Below are 22,237 nucleotides of genomic sequence, written 5' to 3'. Positions count from 1 at the left end.
AGATCCTCAAAAACAGTACGTTGTGCAAAAAGTCACATAAATTATCATTCACAACATGATTTTTAAAAAATCAACATTTATTTTTGAGAGAGCGAGCATATGCACAAGTTGGGGTGAGGCAGAGAGAGGGAGACAGAGGATCCAGAGGAGGCTCAGTGCTATGAACACAGAGCCCAAGCTGGGTTCTAACATGGGAACCATGAGATCATGACCTGAGCTGAAATCAAGAGTCAGCCTCTTAGCAGACTGAGTCACCCAGGCACCCTAGTAACATGAGTTTTAATAAGATATCAAAGAGACCTAGAAAACACTTAAGTTTTAAAAAACATTCTGTTAACTCTTCATTTTATAAATACTCATGGATACACAAAAAATATAATTTTTGACTATGGGATAGGAGAATATATTTTCAACTAAATACATTCTTAACTAAAACTGAGAAGTGAAATATGGGCTCTGTAAAGACCCTTGCCAATACTATCCTGTGATCGAAAGGGTATTTAAACTCATTTCTACATAACTGAGGTCTAAAAGTATTTCCACAAAATATATAAAAATGGAAAACAATGTTACAACCTCACAGATAAACATAAAGGCAAAAAAAATCCAAAAAATCCAAAAAATTCAATCTAGTTAGGTTTTAATTTTTTTACATAATGCATTAAAAAAGAGTTTATTCCAAGAATGGATATAATTCAACATTAAGAAATAGACTATAGGGGTGCCTGGGTGGCTCAGGTCATGATCTGATGATTCATGGGATTGAGTCCCGTGTTGGGCTCTGTGCTGACAGCCAGCTCAAAGCCCGGAGCCTGCTTCGGAATTTGTATCTCCCTCTTTTTCTGACCCTTCCCTGCTTGCGCTCTCTCTGTCTCTCAAAAATAAATTTAAAAAACATTAAAAAAATTAAAAAAAATAGGCTATAATTTACAACATTAAGATATTAAAAATATATATAGGGTAATCAAATTTGATGAATAGGCATTTGATAAAAATAAACAATGTATATACTTCAATTAATCTGTCTAATAAAGCTTCATATATTTATGAAACTTCCTCCATTCGATAAAGGATATTTTCTAGAAATCTAGAAGAAATAAGAGGCTTAACTTTCATGTATTTTAAAACTTGTGCACTGACATTTGGTTTCTAATTATTTTGATAACTTAGAGCTATTTCGACTAAGGTCAGAAATGTGACAAAGACATTTAGTATAATTGGTGCCCTTCAATGATATCACTTGAGATTCTAATTAATACAATAAAACAAAGATAAAACAATATTGCATAAAGTTTTGAAAGGAAAAGATAAAACTGTCATTATTTTTATACAACAATTCACCCAGAAAATCCAAAATAATTAAATCAAAGGCTCCTAGTAGTAATAAGAAAGTGAGACATATAGTTCTTACAAATAGCTGCAATATCCAGTTTTGAAAGTATAATGGTAAGGAAAATTTTTTCTGATCATCATAAAACATCTATTAAAATAACAAAACCAAAGATGCTAAGGAATAAAATGTGAAAAACCTACATTAATAAATTTTATCAATATTTACGGAAGGAGAACAGATGCAAAACAAAAAAAGTTTATACCAGGTTCTTGATTAGAAAGACCCCATATAACAGCTCTTTCCAAACTAGTCTGTCTAGTCACTGCATTACTCCCAAAATTGGAATGGGAAGTTTCATAAAAGAAGTGTCATGGGCTGTATTGAAAGTTCATTGAAAAGAGGAAAAAAAAAGGGCATAAGGATAGGTAAGAAATTTTTAAAATTCTTACAGGAAGGGGTCTTCCCTTAGAAGCTTTCTAGCACAGTATCAACTAGCATAATAAAAACGATACAGTTCTAAGGCAAGAATAGTCAAAGAAAAGCCAAAGTACAGAAAAAAGTAGACCCATGTAAGTAAGATAAACTTTTCGTTAGAAAAAAGAGCCTCCTCAAATGGTTTAGAACTAGCAATCGACTTGGAAAAAACAATGTCATCTACAGACTTGCCCTCATTTGCCAGATACTAGATCATTTAAAGGGCTAAGCATAAAATAACCCAGAGTTTTAAAACTATGTTCAAAACTTTTGTGTGGTGAAGGACTTCTTAGTCCATCCAGCCTATGAAAACTGGATGCTGTAAAGGAATAAAAAGAAATTAATTCAGTCTACATACAGTTTTTGAACTTTCTAGCAGATATCATGAGAGAATGACTAAGCGCTTGAAAGTTGACTCTGGAATTACAGCTCCAACAGGGTTCTATTAGTTGATTATATGGGCTCTAGGTGAAGCATGGAATAGCTCCAGGCTGCAGTTTCCTATTTGCGCGATGGAGCTAATCATAACACCTTCCTCGCAGGACTGTTGTGAGCAATAGATAAGTTAGTATATAAAGCATAGCACGTAAGATGGTGCTTGGCTCAGAGTAAATATTACACAGCTGTTGCTTGCTGTTAAAAATAAAAATTAAAAATATATATTTGCATTAAACACTCAGGATGAAGTTCCAAAATACATAAAGAACTCTGTCAAGTCATTACAAACAATTCTCAATAGAAATATAGGTTAAAAATATGAACAGTTCACAGATGAACAACGTAGATGAGCATATACACACATGGAAAATACTGAAATGCAAACATTCATTTTCAAAAGGGCAATGGAAAGGGTTTATGTTTCTAAATGTTGCCAAGGATATGGAGAAATGTCAGTAGGACTGTAAGTTGATAAAACCTTTTGAAAGGGAACTTCAGAGTCTGTGTAAAATGCAAATGGTCTTCCATCTTTTCTAATAATTCCATGTGTAGGAAGATCGCTCATAGAAATATGTCCACATATGTGCAAAGACTTAAACGCCAAGAAGTTTTCCGAAGGTGCTGTATTCAGAGCAATATTTTAAGAGCTGTAAGTTTCCACTCCATGGAGGCAATTTGATAAATACCTTTCATTCATTCGATGAAAATGAAGCAACTCTTAGAAATGAATGAGACTGTCCTATACAAACTGACAGAAAAATAAAGCCATCAAATTCTATTATTATTTACATGCTGATGTACTCATCTCCATAAACATTAATATTTACATATTATGTAAGTAGATAGAAAGTTAACTTGGTGTCCATCACCCCAAGGTTGACACTACTAGTTGCTGGAAATTGAAGGAGTGTGAGGAAAAAGGCTGTTTAATGTAGGGTGGAAGGGGTGGAGATTACAGTAAAAGAAGAACAAAGAAATAAAGGGAAAACACAAATAGCAGTACATGATTTATTCTCTGAATGGGCAATAAAACAAGCATCTATCTACACTGAGATCTACATCTATCAATTTAGGATTAGTATGAGGATCAAATAAATACATATAAGGTATTAAAATTCTCAGCACACGATAAAATATGTATGAATGTATAAATATGCATGTATGTATGCACATACATATGCATACATATATACATAAAGGTATGTATATTATTTTATTGTGAAGGATAAATGCAATAGATGCTACTGACGAAGAACTGAGGTTTTCCCCTTGGGCCTCAGTACAATTCCAGAGCACGTAACACCATTTGACATCTTCCTTGCCCATAAGCTTCCCTGTCTATATGGTCTGTTTCTCTTCACTGAAATAAGGTTCCACACCTGCTGGGAGTTTTGTCCCATACTATTTGGAAGAGAATTTGGCACACAGTATGAACTCAATAAGTGTCTCTCAAATTATCATTTCTTTCTGCCAGGGCTTATCTCTTGTACTGATTAAAGTATTTCTCACTATCGTAAATGCTTGAGTGGTAATCCCTGACTACTTCCAGCAAACGTTTCAAAACAGAGGCTTGAGTTCTATGCTTTCACGGAGTTGTTGACTTGCTAAGAACATTTGACCAACTTTACCAGTTATCAAAAGCAAGTTTCATGAGTTATTTTGCTGAAACAATAAATGAATGTTTTGAACAGAGGTAGACTTTTTTCTGTGAAATGTCTATCCAAATGGGAATGAGTAAAATGAAATTTGACGGGTCCCCAGAATCCCAGAGCCGCATTCATGCTTGCCAAATACAGGAACTCATCAGCAAGGAAAAAAATGTTTGTCTTCAACTTTCCAATGTAAGCTATCTACAGCGAACAGAGGAAATATGAAAATAGCAACTGGCAATGTTTGTTTAAATTAATGCCAGATTTTGCTTTTCTCTTGAAACAAATTCAGTCGCTAAGGTAAGCTTTGTGGAAGGAAGGGCAAATGTCTGTTAAGTCAAAGGCTTCTGAAGTTTAATTTCCTCTTGAAAAAAAGGATGAAAATCTATACTGGAGGGTTGATAAAAATAATATCACAACATCATTGGTGGTTTCTGTGTCACAAGCTTTTTGGAATCAACTATGGAAAATCTTGCAATTTATAATTTCCAAGACAGGAAGAATAGCCTTATGTACCAACATGCTATTTGCCCTTTCCTTTGGCACATTTATCTTTTACCCATTACTTGGTAAGCACTCTTTGTATATGAGGCTATTAATATTTTATTACTCATGTTGTAAATGCTTTTAAATTTGTTTTCTGTTTTTTATAGTCTTTATCCATACATAATGTTTTAATTTTTATGTAGTCAAACCATTTAATATTTGTTGTTGTTCTCGTTCTTGGCTTACATTTTATGTTGAGAGAGGCCATTCCAAACCCAAAGTATCTAAGCAAGATGTATTTCCCTCTATTGATTTTCCGGCTTTGTCATTACAATTAAATTTTTGACAAATCTAGAATTAACTTAGGTGTATAGTATGAGGTAATGATGAAATCTTTTACAAAATGATCTCTGTCAAGATTATTTTAATATGTATTAAGGTAAATCCTTTCCACCCTATTGCTCTTCATTTTTAGAATTGTCTAGGCTATTTTATTTTTCATGTTAATTTTTCCAGATGGATTTTAAAAACCATTTTTAAAAATTATTTGTGTGAATATATTTTCATGGTAAACATTTAAACAAGAATATCTAATAAAATACTATTTTCTCTTACTCCTTTCCTTATTCCCTTATTTCTACTCCTTTCCCCAAAACTAATGATGGATGACACTATTGAGTGTATGTTTCCAAATATTCTCTATTCATTTAGACATCATTTGAACACACTTTAACATAAATAAAATCACACATTACTCATTTAGACTCGTTTTAACTTCATTTCAGAACCTATCAACACATAGTGGTTTTCCTCACTGTTTTAAGATTTATTATTTTTATCAAAACATATACCTTTATATAAATAAATGATATATTATATATAATTATATATAATCTCCAAGTGGATGTGCATCTATATTGTTTCTCTGTTTTTCTATCATGACACACAAGGTTTTCTGTAATGGAATCACCAATGTAAAACATCTTTTTGCATTTCTGGATTTCTTTTAGATTCTTAGAAGTAGAATTGTTAAACCACTGAGTATGAATACTTCCTAAATTGCCAAATCATTGCCTTCCAAAAGACTTTGGACATTTACTCTCCTGTGAAAAATAGATGGGAGTGGCTGTTTTCTCCATTCAGTCACCAGTTTGAATCATTTGCTCATGCATGGCTTCTATTTTGAATTTCCATGGAGGAGAATCAACAGATTCTTTGTTGCTTTGAAAGCTAATAAATTGAGAAAACTGAATGGAAGTAGGTCATTTTGATGCATAAAAGCAGCAGTAAAACAATAGTATAAATATACTCCAAATTACTTGGAATGAGGTGTACCTTAGCAAACAAAGATCATACAACAAAAAAGAATAAAGAAAATATTTCAGGATGATAAAAAGAAAAAAATACCTTTAACACTCTTTTCTGAACTCTTCAGAGTAGATCAAAAGATCAAAATGAATTTGGAGGAACCAAAAGTAACATTATGAAATTTTATGTACATTATGTATAACATTTTTATTTTTGTCTATAAAACAATCACATCTATTATGTAATATGTACTAAGATTATTTATAATGAGAATAAATCTATCTATTGGTCTCTTGCTTCTTATTGGTAAGGCAGATACTGCTGGTTGTCCACACGCAGCAGTCCACCCTTCTTGCTGGGGAATCAAAATCCAATCTTTAACATTATGGTATAAACCATGATGAATCTGAGTTAATGATAATCCAATTTCTATTTCTTAGTAATTGATGAGTATATGTGAAATCAGAGGGAAAACGCATTGGGGTCTTCTGAACTTCTTGAGATAATAAATTGTTAATGTTGAATCTACTCTTTACCAGCTCTTCTATGATTTGCAGTTGTTGCAAATAGAGACTGAATCCTCAGACCACAGACTTATACATGTAGAAATATTTGGAATTAAAACAACCTCTCCTCTAATCTATTATTGAATCAAGGCAACTGCTACTGCAAATCATGATAAATAACAGTATAAATATTCCATATCAAAACCTGTGAGGTGAGACTGAAGGTCTACATTGAAGAAACAAGCTTAGAATCAAAGTGAGTGCTCAAGAAGTTTGAAAAAAGAACACAAGGTAAACCTCAGAATAGCAGAACAGAGTCTATTATGGTAAATTGAAGGAAAAAAATGAGAGTTAACTCCTTTGAATTTTTAGTAAAGTAGAAATAGTACTTGTTAGATTAATAAAAACTATGCAAAACTTTTTTTCTCTGATTATAGAATTTAATCATAATTATGTATTGTTTTCCTTTAAAAAATTTAATGTTTATATTTGAGATAGAGGGGGTGGGGGAGGGGCAGAGAGAGAGAGAGAGAGAGAAGGAGACACATAATCCCAACCAGGCATCAGGCTCTCAGTGGTCAGCACAGAGCCCAATGTGGGGCTGGAACCCAAGAACCACGAGATAATGGCCTGAGCCAAAGTCAGAAGCTTAATCGACTGAGCCACCCAGGTGCCCTAGTTTTTCTTCTCTAGATAGATTACACCTTAAAAGTAATATTTACAAAAAAGTACATGGGTGAGCACTGCATGTGGATATAGCACACTAAATATGTATACATGAATGTATACTATTTGAAAATGTATTAAACATAAATGTGAAAATAAAATTTCTACATTTATGGATGACATTCAGTTTTCAAAAAAATGCATCATTATCTTTAATGATATGTCAGTTATTTTAATGAAAGATCTATTTAACAAATATTCATCAGATACCTATTTGTTACAAGGCATCAGCTTAGGTGAATGGAAATAGAAAAAGGGTATTCATAAGCTGTAAGATTTTTTTGGTTGTGTTTGAAATACGTTAAATTCACAAGGATAGGATTCATTTTCACTATTTTTAAAATCATTTATTTTTTCTGAGACATGGTGGGCCAATTAAACCTGAAAGATTCATGCTTTCTTTCATTTCATGAAATCAGCTTCAACTATCATGTAATTTGTTTCTTCAGAATGCTCCGTTCAACTATCATGTAATTTGTTTCTTTAGAACACATGACTTCTCTTTGTCTTCCAATCTCTACTTTTCTAATAGCTTTCACTGGATGTTTTTCCTGTCTTCTCCGCTCTTTCTAAACACTTCCTGTGTTACTGACTTGACTTTCTAATTGTCAAATCTGCTTTTATCTTCTAATTTGGTTTTAATATGTTACAGTTTTATTTTCTTCCAAAATTTCTTACCTTAGTTTTGATAGTGAAAGGCATCAATCTTTATCTCTCATAGAATTCATGGACTTTAAAATCTTGAGAGTGAGAAAACAGTTGAGTGTTTCCTCTTCAGATAAAAAAAAATGTATTTGGGGGCATATTTTTGAAAAAAACTATTCACATAGTGCTAATATTAGTTATGTTGCTATTTTACCTTCCAGCCATTTATTTACGACCCGCTACTTGACACGAAATAGTGCGGTATAGTCTTTTGATTCCACTTCTTGTTTATCTGCAAATCATTTTAGTGCTTCTCAACCATAATACACATTAAAATTGCTTAAGAAAAGGGAGAGGGTTGCTTGAGTCCCAGCCTAGCAAATTCGATGTTAGTTTTCAAGAGTGAGCCTCAGATAAGTCTCTCATGCTCTTCAGCCAATGCTTAGGTATCACTGGATTTTATTATCTGCTCATCTCTTCAAGGGTGGTAGAAACAGCGCTGGGTCTAGGAGGCGCTGGAGTTGAGACACAAGCACCGCTGTATCTTCATTTCTCGGTTCATTGAAAGATGATCACGAGGCCACTTGCACAGGTTTACAGAGAATCCAACAGCACTTTCTTAGCACTTTGCATCCTCCTAATGCAAATAAACTCTCCTTTTATACACCTATTCCTATGCCCTGAGTTGACATATCATCAGTAGGTATTAGCAACAGATTTTTAGTGCTAGAAGGAACCCTTTTCTCACGCGAAAAGACACTAGAGGGTTAAGATAGTTGCCTAGGGAGTATAGAGAAGGTGGAGTGTGTGGACAAGGAGAGCTATAACATGCTCACTGTTCGGTGCTTTATCCACATTACATCATTGATGATAATTCTTTGAGATAACTGGATGAAAATCATCGGTTGCCTACTCAGCATTCACTCCCTATCTTTCTACATCCTAATAACTTCTAGATTTTTCTTTGAGAAATCATTCCCCCAATCCAACTTGTAGTTGCAACATTGACCAAAAATCTTCCATTTGCCTAAGTTAATTCATTGGGGGATGGGCAGGAAAGCAAGTATAAGCCAAGCAATACACAGCTGTCTCCTGCCTCTACATGTTGACTTTTCTCCAGGGCACGGCTCAGGCTCTTTAAGTGTTTGTGGGAGGCAATGCTCTTTCTCCCCCTCTCCTATTAGATCTGAATAAGGAGCATGTAACTCCTGTTGCTTCCAACAGCCAGACATGACCATCATGAAAACTAGCATGAGGACATAGCCCAAACCACAGAAATAAAGAAGAATACTGGGGAAAAAATAGCCCTGCATGAACTGTGCCTGACACTGCCCACATCCAGACTTTTTAGTTAAAATGTGCCAATGCGTTCTTATTGTTTACATTTTGAGTTTTCTCTCTCTTGCAACTGAGAGAACCATGGTCAAACCAGATCTATTACACCTGCTAAGTCATAAAAGAAATCACCTAAGGCTGCTCTGCACTGTCCAACAGAAGTCATATGTGGTGATTTAAAACAAAGACAAAAATTTAAAATGCATTTCCTCAGTTGTACTACCCAGATGTCAAGTGCTCAACAGACATTTGTGGCTAGCGGCTACCTCATTGGACAGCACAGATACAGAACATTTCCATCATCACAGAAAGTTCTATTGGATAGCGCCAGTGAGGGATCAGAACTTAATCTATCTGCAGTTGCACGATTATTTAAACACAGGTTTTTGGCATTTAGAGGAGTGGGGACTTTTTTTCCCTTCAGACTCTATTAAGACCCTGTGGTCAAATGTTAACAATCTGTATAACTATCCAATGAAATTGGGCCACTTTCTGGATGTTTACATTCTACTTCTTTAAATATAGCACAAAGGAATGGTCCACAAGATATTCACTCATGGCCTGGGGTGCCTCATTCATACTATGTAAATCTTTATTTACGCTGATTTTGAGTTTTTAGTACTTTTATCACCAATATTTGTATTTATTGTTCTTGCCCAAATTTATATCAATGGTTAAACCTTTTCCTAACACTTCCATTGTTGCTGCTTTAATTTTCCCTCAAGATTCTTCAGGGGTTTCTCCTCCCTTGTGAATCTGCTAAATGTCTGTCTTTGCCTTTTTTTATTTTCAAATACTTGCACTCAGAAAGCTTTCCCCAAGGTATCTGAGCACTCCTCTTGACAGACACTGTGACATGAACAGAAAAATAGTATGAACTCCTCCATGCATGTCTGAAAATAAATTTGACAAGCTTATTAATACCAATAGCCTTCTGGCCATTTTTAAATCCAAGCATTCTGTTCATTGGCTGTAAAGCTTATTTCTTTTTGATTTGCTTTTTAATAAATAACCTATTGAACATTTGAAGTGCTTGGTGGTTATCAAATTTGGAATTAATTGGCCTGCATTTCTCTGAGCAGATTAATAAAGAATTCTATTCTAATGGACATTTTGTGGCAATACTGGAAGTAATACTGAACATAAATGAAATAAAGATTTAGTTTCAAGCATGACTAAGTTTACAGTCACATTAACTAATGGATAGTATGAGATTTTAATCTTTGATTCTTTAAAACTCATTTTTTAAAAAAATGCTATATTCTACTTGCTTTTAAATAAATATTCAATGCAAACACATTTGTTTTCAAAATGCTTTCTAAATCATTTTATTATGCAAATTTTATACATAGTCCACCAATTTTTTCTCTATGTATTTTCTTAAACTTTGATAGAAGATATAAGATTTTGTATTATAGCAAAGTGCATTAGGCATCAGTATTCAAGTAAAGGAGGTAATGTTAATCCTGAGTTTTACCATGCTCTGTTATTTTGATATCCTTGCTAAGTTGTTTCATTGGTAATGGTACTTCCATAACAGAGAGCTCAATTAAGGTTAATTAGCAGAAAGGAGTTGACACTCGTGATTAATAACCTAACTGCTAAGCTAATGCACTGAAGTTCTTGAACCAGGCATCTAGCACCAGGTGTGCTCTTGCTGGAGTAATTGAAGTAATAAAGTATCTTTTCCACATGCTTAGTCAGCAGAAATAATCTCTAAGTGAACCTTAGTTCTATTTAAGATGGTTTTGTCATTTATTTTTGAATGCTTGCCTCCCATTATATTATCATAGTGGAAGGATAAGGATGTATCCAGAATCACTGTCGTAAAAGATTTTTGCACATATACACATATAGTGAGCTTCTCCCTACATATACATAGATATATATACATATGGAGAAGTCCCCTTTATTAAACTTTTCTATTGCTCAGTAAATGGTCCTCTTTATTCTTGCAGTACATCTTTCTGTAACATGGTGCTCACAAATTAGAGACAGAGCAAACTATAACTGAGTATATAGTTCTTTGGTCACACAAGCATGAGAGCAAAATAAGATTCCTTGTTGGCAGCTGCAATTTATTCCTGTCATAAACATCTTGGTGATTTCATGTACATTCAACACATATTTCAGAGATCTCACTTTATGCTATAAACATTTTTTTTACCCACCCTGGATCAGAGTAGATTCCTTAACTACTGTAAAAAATATTCAACCAAGTATATATGTGGATACAATCATTCTAGTGGAAAGAACACAGCCTGGAAATCTGAAGATCGGAGTTCTAGATTGGTCGTCCCTGGGCAAACTATCTTTGTAGAGTGTAGAAATGAATAACCGTGTCTGTCGTTTACTCTCATATGCTCATAAATTAGAATAGTGTCTGGTACACTGTGTGTGCTCTATTAATAGTTATTGAAGACACGCCATGACAGACCACGAGGTCTTCTAGGTCTAATAATGGTTTCTATAGTTGCATCCTACTGTGTGCATCATGGTGTCAATTATACTTAATAGACATGGAAAAGGCTTCTCTTTTAAATCTTTTTTTTTTTATCTTTTCTTTATTGTAAAATGAAAGATAAAGCAATGTGTACTATGTAATTCTTTAAAGAAGTATTTAAAATACATGTAAAAATTCTTACAAATTTAAAAGCATAATGCCAGTTAGTCATTATTAGGCCATTTATCTAGATACATCTTGCCTCATCATTCCACATTTCCTAGCATCTGGGGACAATGCTGAAAGATGTTTTGCTGAAGAAAAAGATTGTAACCAGAGACAACGATATAGAGAAAACAGATGCTTAGTAGGATAAAAATGCAAATACAATGGCAATAAATTTATTTTGTTGTGATCAAATGAACATGTTTATTTGCTAAGTAAGTCTGTGCAAAAGTTTCTAGCTTCAACATTGAAATGTACATACCATGACCAAATGTTTGGATAGTATCAGACTGTATCAAAAACACTGAGCGCCTAAGTGACAATTTTACTAGTAACTTTCACAACAAGAATCTTCCATTAACAAAAGCCTAAGACACAAAAACAGCCAGATTCCTTAACAGTGCCTGCTTAGAGCAGGTCTCCTGAAGTTAAGCTCCCAGCTTGTGAGCACACACCACTCTGCCCTGGTCCAGATCTCACATCTGAATCTTGGATCTAAGCTTTACCTCCTCAATGGTCTTTCCTTAGCCCCTTTTGCTACAGGTTATTTCCCTTTCGCAAGTGCCTACAGCATGTGATGACAGCACACCCAAGGTTTTTTTAGAGGAGGCAAGGCTACTTTTTTAAAATAATTAGAATGTCTTCCTTGTGTCACTTGAAGAACTAGCCTTCTCATCTCCTTCACCTGTTTTATTTCTTTAGCTAAATTATATGCTTCAAAGGCAGAAACCATTATTCACTGTTTTATGTTGTCCCTCACAAGTTATGAGTTTTATACCTCAGGTACTGAATAAATACATGTGGATCCTGAGAATTCAATACAAAAGCACACAATGTTAGAGCTAAAAGAGATACTACAGTTATCATCATGCTTCAATGTTATTTAAATTTATTTATTTTGAGAGACGGGTGGGTGGGGACAGAGAGAAAGAGAGGAATTCCAGGAAGGCTCCGCTCTGCACTGTCAGCACAGAGCCTGACTTGGGGCTGGAATTTAAACTGCAAGATCATGACCCAAGCTGAGATCAAGAGTTAGATGCTTGATTGACTGAGACACCCAGGTGTCCCAGTATTTTTAATTTGATGCCTTTGGGCAGGGCAGGTGGTCTCCAGTTCACCAGAATCCACATTACTGTTGCCTAACCCTGGCCACTTCCACAGTTACCTGGTCTCTGAGACACCCACAGCCCTGATCCTGGACTGACAGGTGTCAGGGAGCGCGCCATGGAAGCCTTCACTCCGCTGCCTGAATTGACAGTGAATTACCGTAATGACGCTGCCAGGCCTAACCTGAAGGCCTTATTTTTAATTTGTTTTATTTTCTTTTTTCAGAACTCTTCCATCTATGTTGCCTCAAGTGGTTTTTAACCTTTAGACTCTTTTTATATGTCAACTACTTTTTGTTCCCAAATTCAGCTATACTGAAGCTGCAAAATGAGAGATGTGATAGTGATATTTGTGAGTGCACAGTACACACTATAAATTGTGATGTATTTTTCTAATGGACACAATTTTTGTGATTTGATATGTTAAACTTCCAAAGGTATTTCCACAGGAATGCAGAAGAATGGATCTGGAATCATAAAATATTTAGATAGGTGTAATAAGCTAAGCACGACCAAACACATTCTATAAGACTGTTATAAGTTTTACCAAATGGGATCTTTAACGCTACTCTGTATAAAACATTGCTGGATCATGCTTTAAAATATTATCAAAGGTCCTCTAACCTCTAAGGAAAGGCTTCCAAATCATCACTTTTTCCCTTCACCATTTCCAGATGCATAAAAGTCAAAATAAATTCTACTTGTGGGATAGAGACACTATAGTCTTAAGTATTTAACAATAGGGGAAATAGGGAAAGAAAGAGAGGTTATTGGGGCTCCTGGATGGCTCAGTGGATTAAATGTCCAACTCTTGGTGTCAGGGCTGGTCATGATCTCATGGTCATGGGATCAGGCCGTGCATCAGGTTCTGCACTGAGAGTGAAGCCTGCTTGGGGTTCTCTCTCTCCTGCTCTCTCTGACCCTTCCCCATTTGTGCATCCTCTCTTTCTCTCTCAAAATAAATAATAAAATTAAAATGTTGTATTTGTCTAATACAAATCTTTCCAAGATTCTATTTTATAGCTTAAGCAATGCTATCATTTATACATTTTTTATATTTATACAATGGTCTTCCAATGACATAACCTCTCTGATTAATTGATAAAATATAACATTTGTTTGAAAAGTTTACTTGAAAAATCCAAACTAATATATTTTTTCCTATGGAAAACAGAGCTTTTCTTGGACATATCATTAAAAAAATAGTTAAAATATGAAAACACAAATTGGACCTCCAACCCTCTCTTGAGGAAGCAGAGGCTTTCTTTATGTTTATTATAATATTATGCAGAGGAAGAAAGTAATATGCCAGGAACACAGTTAATATACTTATGAAAAATGAAAATAGGGGAGTAAATGTACCTAAGTAGAAAAAGTGTATATACATTGGAAAAGAAGTATGCATTTGGGCTGAAAAGAAAAGATAAAAAACACAGAAGTGAAACTATTCTAGAATTCTGTCTTTAGCAGATCAACCAAGGGGAGAAAAGTTGCAAGTGACACAATCCTGCAGAACCCTGGACATTTTGAGGAAGGCAAAAGGAAACCAAACAAACCATAGCACAGCAAGGAGAGAGGCGCTACAGCTAGTGGAGAATACTTGCACCACACAGAACCTCTGAGACCTCAACATGAGGAAAATGGGCCGCCTATTGTTTTCTTTATGAGCATCCACACCGAGGCCCTCTTTGCCGCATAAACCTTGTATTTTCATTCATCTACAGCAAATATCTGCCTCGCTCTTCTGTTGATGCTGCTCTATCTTTAATAGCATTTACCACCACTGACAGCTTATCTGTACATTGTCTACGTTTCCCTACTAGAATGTAAATCTCACAAACTCAAGGTTTACTGTGGTGTCCCTTGTGCCTAGAACCATGCCTGACACACTGAAGGTGCTCAGTAAACATTAGTTTAAAAAAATGGGAATTTAGGCACTCTCAACCAGTTCTTTTTTTTATAATCCTACTGTAAAATCTGTATAATTTATTTCTTTCATCATTTAATTACAGACAGAATGTCACAACACATGTAATTAAATATAGAAGTTAGCTTTGAAACACAGCAATGTGTATACACAGTCTTGACCTCAGAGTTTACTCAGAGCTTTGTGTTCTTCTGAGTCCCTCCTTAGGTAGACTCTACAGCTGGGAACTGGGAATCACACTGATGAATGAAGGAAAGACATTTTCCTGATTGCCAGAAGGGTAACTGGGTACTTGATACCCAGATTAATTGTACGTAAAGTGTACTTGGATCTTTGAATTACATAGTAAACTATTTTTATTAGTTTTTACACTAGGAGAAAGATCAGAGTCATGTGTGGATATATGAGACAAACCAGCAAAGAATATCCACAGTGTAGCACTGAGAGAACTCTTAAAATGCCCCCCTCTTGTGGGGGTGCCTGGTGGCTCAGTCAGTTGAGAATCCAACTTCGGCTCAGGTCATGATCTCAAAGCTTGTGAGGAGTTTGAGACCCACACTGGTCTCTCTGCTGTCAGACCAGAAGTGTCTTTGGATCCTCTGTCCCCCCCCACTTCTGGCCTTCCCCCCTCCCCCACTCATTATCTTTCTCTCTCTCTCTTTCAGAAATACAAAAACACTTAGCATGCACCCATTTATGTACTAGAGAGAGTATATGAGGGCAGACATGGGAGTGTTGGGGGCACAGATACATGCATAAACTTGGTGATACAATTTTATGAAACTAAGGAGAAAGTAACTTTTTCAGGTATTTTTAACACCTTTCAAACAAATCTCAGCTGTTCCAATAACATAGAATCCTAGGCTGATAGAGACTTAAAGAAGAGAACTTAAATTATCTTTTGGGATTTTTTTTCCTTCTTTCTTTTCTCTTTCCCTTTGATTTTTGGACACCGAAACTTTTAGTTTAGAAGTCCTTACAAGAAATCCAAACCCAAACAAACAGAACCAGTTTGTAAGCCCTAGCATCTACTCAAGCAGCAGCTCCTATCCTCTACTACCTTTGAAGGCACACTTGAACCTGAGGGCTGCACAAAGCCCACTTCTAATCTAGAACCTTACTTGATGTGCTGCTTCAGTTAAGTACCATTGTCTCCACCATCTCCAGACCAAACTTTGCTTGATCTCCTTTACTTGCCCTTCTCACATACATTGAATCATTTAAAAATGCTACCTTCTGTAGAACTGGAATCCACCCCATTGAGTGCCCCCTTGAGTCCTAGTTCAGTACACGTCTAGTATACTGAGAAGAGTTGAAATCCACATTTATTGTGTGACACAGAATCACTTTGACGTGAGCATTCCCATTTACTTCAGGTGTCCATAGTGTGAAACAGTTTGGGTTTTACCTACCACCTTAGCTGTTCTTATTTGATATACTCAGGTTTGATATCTGCTTCCCAGCCTTAATCAAAGTATAATAAGTGAGATTCCAAATAATTAGGTAAAACTAGGCAATGACTTCCCTTATACTTCTGCTAATGTAGCCTAGGACACCATTAACTTTTATGAAACCACAGAGCAAAACCATTGTGCCCTTTGTGCACACTGTGCTAGTAAATGATATTTCCATCCTACTTTTGTTTAGATGTCTTTTTGGCTTCAAAATAGTTTTTATACATATCCTTCAGTTTCAGATTAAATCTTGACTTTTATTTCTGTTAAAAATTTTTGGTCTCAAATTCTGACAATGGGTGGCTAAGATCTCCATTTCCATTTTCTGTGATTTGCTAATCAGGTAATTAGATCATTCTGGAAAAAGCCAAAGGCACAGTCCAGCAGGCCATGTCTAGAGACTCCTTCCTAACTGGCATTCACTGACTAGCTGGCATTCACAAACTTCTGTTCAGTTGTGAATCTACCCAGGTCTGCCATTACTAGCTCACAATCCTGTCATGTTCAGATGAATGAGTGATGTTTTCAAGATGAAATCAAGATCCCTTCAGCTCCGTTCTTCCTTGATTACAACCCTAGTAATCCTAGCAAGAAAAACAAAAACGAAAAACCCAAAAGATGGGTTTTGGTGTGCTCTCTGCCTTATCCTAGGCTTTTTAAGTTTATTTTGGGAGTGCACACATGTGCATGCATGCTCATGTACACACACAAGGAAGCAGGGCAAGGGTGGAGGGAGAGGGGGAGAGAATGCCAAGCAGACCCTGAGTCTGGGTTCCACAAAGGGCTCACACTCACAAACCATGAAATCATGACCCGAGCCACAATCAAGAGTCAAATGCTTAATTGACTCAGACACCTAGGTACCACTGAGCAATTTTTCTTTATAGAACAAGCAAAAAAAAATCATTTTTTGAAAAATCTGCTGTGGAATTTTGCTTAGAATTAAGGTCAACTGCACTGTCCTGTTTTTCATGGAATTTTTGTATGTATTATCGTTGTTAATAAAAAAAAAAACATAGCTTGGAATTAATTCCTATCTCTGTCTCCCCGAAGAACTCAAGACAAGTTTGATTTCACCTGTTCCCACATTCTTTGAGAGTGACTTGTATATATGAAGCACAAGCTATGAGTTATGAAAAATTTCAGTATAGTCTAAGATTTAAAAATTCCCTAAATTATTTAACATGCTCAGGATAAATATAAAAAGCAGCTTTTAGAAGCAATGAGTGATATCAGTAATATCAGAATAGTATGAACAACAAAATCAATGATTTTGACATGGGAATGTTACTGATCTTATTTTTAAAATCCTTTAATAACATACAAAGTATTCACATGTGGCATTTATTGACCTATAAATTTGGCCCAAAGAACTCAATGTTCAAAGGAAATTATATCATTCCAGATAATATGCAGGTTGGTCTGATTATGTGTCCACCATAAAAATGTTACTGCCTGCTTTGTTGACTTGACATTCAGGAAATCTCACTTTGATTTTACGGCCACATAAGCCCACATTTCTCCTTCTGTTGCTCTTGTGTTTTCTCAAGAGACCATTTGTCAGGTTTCATTTATAATATCCTAACTCTTCAGGTCAATTGTCCCTGACAACCATTTTAATAGTAACTATAATACAAGTTTATTCTTACTTGGTATAATTAATCTTGCATTTGTACATTTGATTTTTCTAAACCCAAACAGCTAATGATGAGTTCTTAAAGCTTCAACTGTAGTGTTGTCAAGGAGGTGCATTTTAGAGAGCAAGATTTGATGCTACAAAATGGCAAAGAGAAAGGAGTAAAGCACCTCATTAAATGTGTGTACTGGATCATATATTTTAAATACATTAAGGACAGAGTAACTGAACTAGAGTCCCAGGGTGCTTATTAAAAATGCAGATATGGGGTTCTTGCTTAATTTGATGGGCTTGGTATTCTTATTTACACACCATCACGTCAGAAAACAATTTTACATGAGTCATCTGGAAAATATTCTAGGAAAATAATTATTTTTCACACCCACCCACAACTTATTATTTTAAAATTTGGGTTTTGAGACATTGGAGTTTCTTGAAAGAGTATTTACAGACTCACGAACCCTACGGCAGCCTGTAATTTCTTCTGACTCCTCTGGAAGAAACTGATTGGGGGCAAAATGAGGATAGCCTGAGGGCACCCCACAGAGAAGTTACAGCCATCGCCTCTGCATCAGGGTTTGGTTTTTTTTTCTTCTGGAGAAGAGGCAGAAGGGCAAATGTGAGGAAGATGCAATGAAGCCCCCTAACAAACAGCTGTGATTACCAACACAGGCCACTGAGTGTTAGAGGCAATGATTGGCCATTTCTTTAATCCATGATTGTTATGTGCTATGAAGGGGAGGACATCACGCATGCTACGCCTTTAAGGTTGGACAAGAAAGCCCCCAGTCCCTTTCCACCAAGATTCACAGATGAAAGGGACTAAAAGCATTTGATTCTATTTGGAAAATCTTTAAATAGCAAGGTGTTAACTCCTTCTGGGCTCACTTTTTGCTCTTTACAGGGCCCACATCCAGGCACCTTTCACCTTCAGGCGAATTCTCAAACACCAGTCCCTGAGTTTTCTGTGTCCTTTAAATTTTAAATATCTTACCTGTGCTTGTCAGAGTCAACAGGTGTTTCTCAGGGCAATCCCACTCCTTTAATGTATTTTTTTCCTTTCCCCTAAAATGAAAAATGGCCTTATTTGGTATTTCAGAAGTTTGACATGGTCCATCATGCTTGTCTCCATTCGTCCTGGTCCCCAAGAAATGTAGGCTTACGTCTTATTGAGAAATGTTAAACAAGAGTCGGTAGGTGGGTGGCCAGAGCTCTGACTTTATTTCTCGTCTATCACTTACTGATTGGTTGGTCTTAGGAATGACAGGTCGGTTCTCTGAACCTCATGTTCTCATCTATAAAAGGAGTTTGGACCAGATCATTTCAAAGATACCTTTAGGATGAACACTTGACCATTATTCTGAGACACCTGGTCTACCTTCAAAGCACACACACTCTCATCATCAAACAACAGAGAAAGAGTTTCTTTGCTTATACAGGCAGATTTTCAACGATTTTTTATGTTGAGAGAAGCCACTTCTCTTGACTTCTGATTCTTTTGCAGAATGGACGAAACACTGTCACACTCCTTTCCAAAATAATTTAGTGAGTTTTATCATTGCTTTGATTCCATAATACATCTCCAGTGGAGTGGTGAGTAACTTCCAGGTCTGCAGGGCTAGAGAGATATGCACCAAAATGCAAAGTAACCGACTGACGCAAAGTTGAAGATATAAATTGGGAAGCTCATGTTATAAACATTAAAAACACAAAATGCACAGTGAGAAAAATTAAAACAGAACATTTGTGGATTAGATTTCTATTGAATTTACTGAACAGCTTTCTTCAATTTTATTTTTTGTTAAAGAAAAACATAGATGCACTGATAGGCTATTCGCATAGTACTCCTGAAGCTAATAAAAATCTAATGAAGGTTTAAAAAAAATTGGGGAAAAAGGTGAAGTGAATGGGCCCTTGTTTTCCTTAGCTTCCCTCAGCTCCAATTTCCTTATCCACAAGACAAACATAATACTGCTGCCTATCTCATGGGCTTATTATAAGGGCTAATTGTGATGATGTGAGTAAAGTCCTCTACCCAATACTTGGTAGGTATTAATGGCTTAGTTAGGAGTTTCCTGAGCTGACCATGATTGCTGGTTGCTATATGCAATTTATTTCTTTTCATTCTGCCAGTGATTTTTTTTTTATTGTGGAATGGGAATTTTTGTGGTCATATTAGAGAACTTAAGGTCATTATTCAACATCATACAGTATAAAGAGTTAAGTGGGAAATGACCTCAGGTCTACATGGTTTAAGTGTGTGCTTCTTCTGCTATACTATGCTTCATCTCTTTGGTCTCCAATCCAAAAATGTAAGCCTTAAAACATTTATTATCAACCTTGAGTTGGTAAGTTTGCATGACAATTATATAATTGGTTTTTATGTATGGAAAAATGACATTTATTGAGATTTTGAAAACATACTGAGTTTTACATATCAAAGTAAATGTCAGTGCTCAAAGTAATCTTCATGTGATATTAGCCAGTGAGTGTCCTGTTTCCACTGTCCAGAGCACTGAAATTGCCAACTCGCTACTGACTCAAGCCAATCGGTCTCATTATTTGAGTCACATCTTTCCTTCCTCCCTTGCTTCCTTTCTAAAAATATTATTTTAACCAATGTATTATTTACTGAATTCAGTGTTTCCAGAGTATGAAATCATCCCATACTGGATAAATACCAACTTGAAAGTATTTAAAATATAGGCTTAAAAAATCTACCTAAACATATAGACTCTAGAATGAATGTATAAAGTTCCTTCTTCCTTCTTTCTTCCTGCCCATTTATTTTGAAAAGAACCTATCATTGAACTTAAGCCATATGACTTAGCATATTTGAATATTTTGATTTAAACAAGTACTTACTGAGTGCCTAAGTACTAAGTGTCAAGCATTGTTCTGTGTTGTTGGGATATGTCTGTAAACAAAACAAATTCCTTCTCTTGTGAAGCTTATAATCTGATGAGAATGGGGGAGGCAGAAAATAAGAGATATATATATATAAACTATATTTTATGCTGGGAGATGCTAAGCATTATGGGAAAAGAGTAAGAGCACTCAGGGTAGGCTTCATTAAGATGATGCTATTTTTGCAAAACATTTGAAGGAGTTAGGACATCAGTCATATGACTTTCTGGAAGAAGAGGGTCTCAGGAGGAATGATCACCCAGGCCACAGGCCCTGAGCTGAGCATGTGGTGGAACTGAGACACAGCACAGAGACCACTAGGGTGGGGACACATGAAGTGAAATATGAAGAAGCAGGAGAAGGAATCAGAGAAGAATGGGCAGGTCATGCTAGATCTTGCAAGCCTGCGTAAGGAATTCAGCTTCTACCCTGTGTGAAAAGGGAGACTCTGCCTTGTTTCAAAAGGAAAAGGACATGATCAGATTTACCATTTGAAAAGGGTTTGTTTGGCTGCTACACTGAGAATAGATTGTAGGGCCAAAGGCAGAAGTGGGGGGCTAGTTTGGAGGCAAGAGATGATGGAACAAGACAGCAGCAGTTGTAGTGCTAAGAAGTGATTAGGGAACCAGTCTTGTACCTTTTATAGAGTTTTAAAATTTAATCAGATTTTCTAGAAAGTAGGCAGACCATCTATCATGACCACAGTTGTATCTCTGAGTACCTAATACAATCTCGGATACATAGTAAGGATCTAATATTATATATTGGATAGAAAATTAGTTTTTTTAATTTTTTTGATGTTTAGTTATTTTTGAGAGAGAGAGAGAGACAGAGCATGAGCAGAGGCAGGGCAGAGTCCAAAGCAGGCTCCAGGCTCTGAGCTGTCAGCACAGAGCCCAATGTGGGGCTCAAACCCACGAACCGTGAGATCATGACCTGAGCGGAAGTTAGATGCTTAACCAAGCAAGCCACAGACATACCCTGAAAATTAGTTTTAAGAAATAAAAACTATCTTGTACACATATTTTTGTAAACCTCAGCACATGGCTCCATAGGGCTCCATTATCATGTCTATTTCAAGAGGAAACTGAGGCACAAGGTAGTTACATAATTTACCCGAACCTAGAAGGTGGCAGAGTGGAATGTGACTCTGAACAATCTAGTTCCAAGATACCTGCTCTTAACACAGTTCAGAGAACTGTTAGTCATAATTCAGTATAATCCATGGATTCAAAAATATGAGCTTTTATGCTTGGCATCTGTTCATTTTCATAACTGCAGAAACATGATAGGTAAGGTACACCCAGACACTGAGATGAAACGTTCTTTGTGAAATTACAACACCCACATTAAGAAAATCTAAAATGTGCCATAAAAAGAAGCAAATTGTTAGTGACAGCAGTCAGAATGGTACCTTTTATTTTTACTCAGTTCTGGAATATGTTGGAGTAGAAAATGTACCAGGAGCAATTTGTTGTCTGAAACACTAAAATGCTTTCTGGCAGACTAAGATAATACGTCTTCTCAGTGTAATATTTTATTCGAATGCATGGAATTGCTGCATTTAAACTTAGCAACGCTACATTTTCCTGACTCAGTTGGTGGTGTATATTTCAAGATATATGATTGAAGAAGCCAA

The sequence above is a fragment of the Suricata suricatta genome, chromosome 5 (genome assembly GCF_006229205.1).
Source record: "Suricata suricatta isolate VVHF042 chromosome 5, meerkat_22Aug2017_6uvM2_HiC, whole genome shotgun sequence".
NCBI classification, from domain to species: Eukaryota; Metazoa; Chordata; class Mammalia; order Carnivora; family Herpestidae; genus Suricata; species Suricata suricatta.
The sequence above is the reverse complement of the archived record's forward strand: the minus strand, read 5'-3'. Positions refer to the sequence as shown.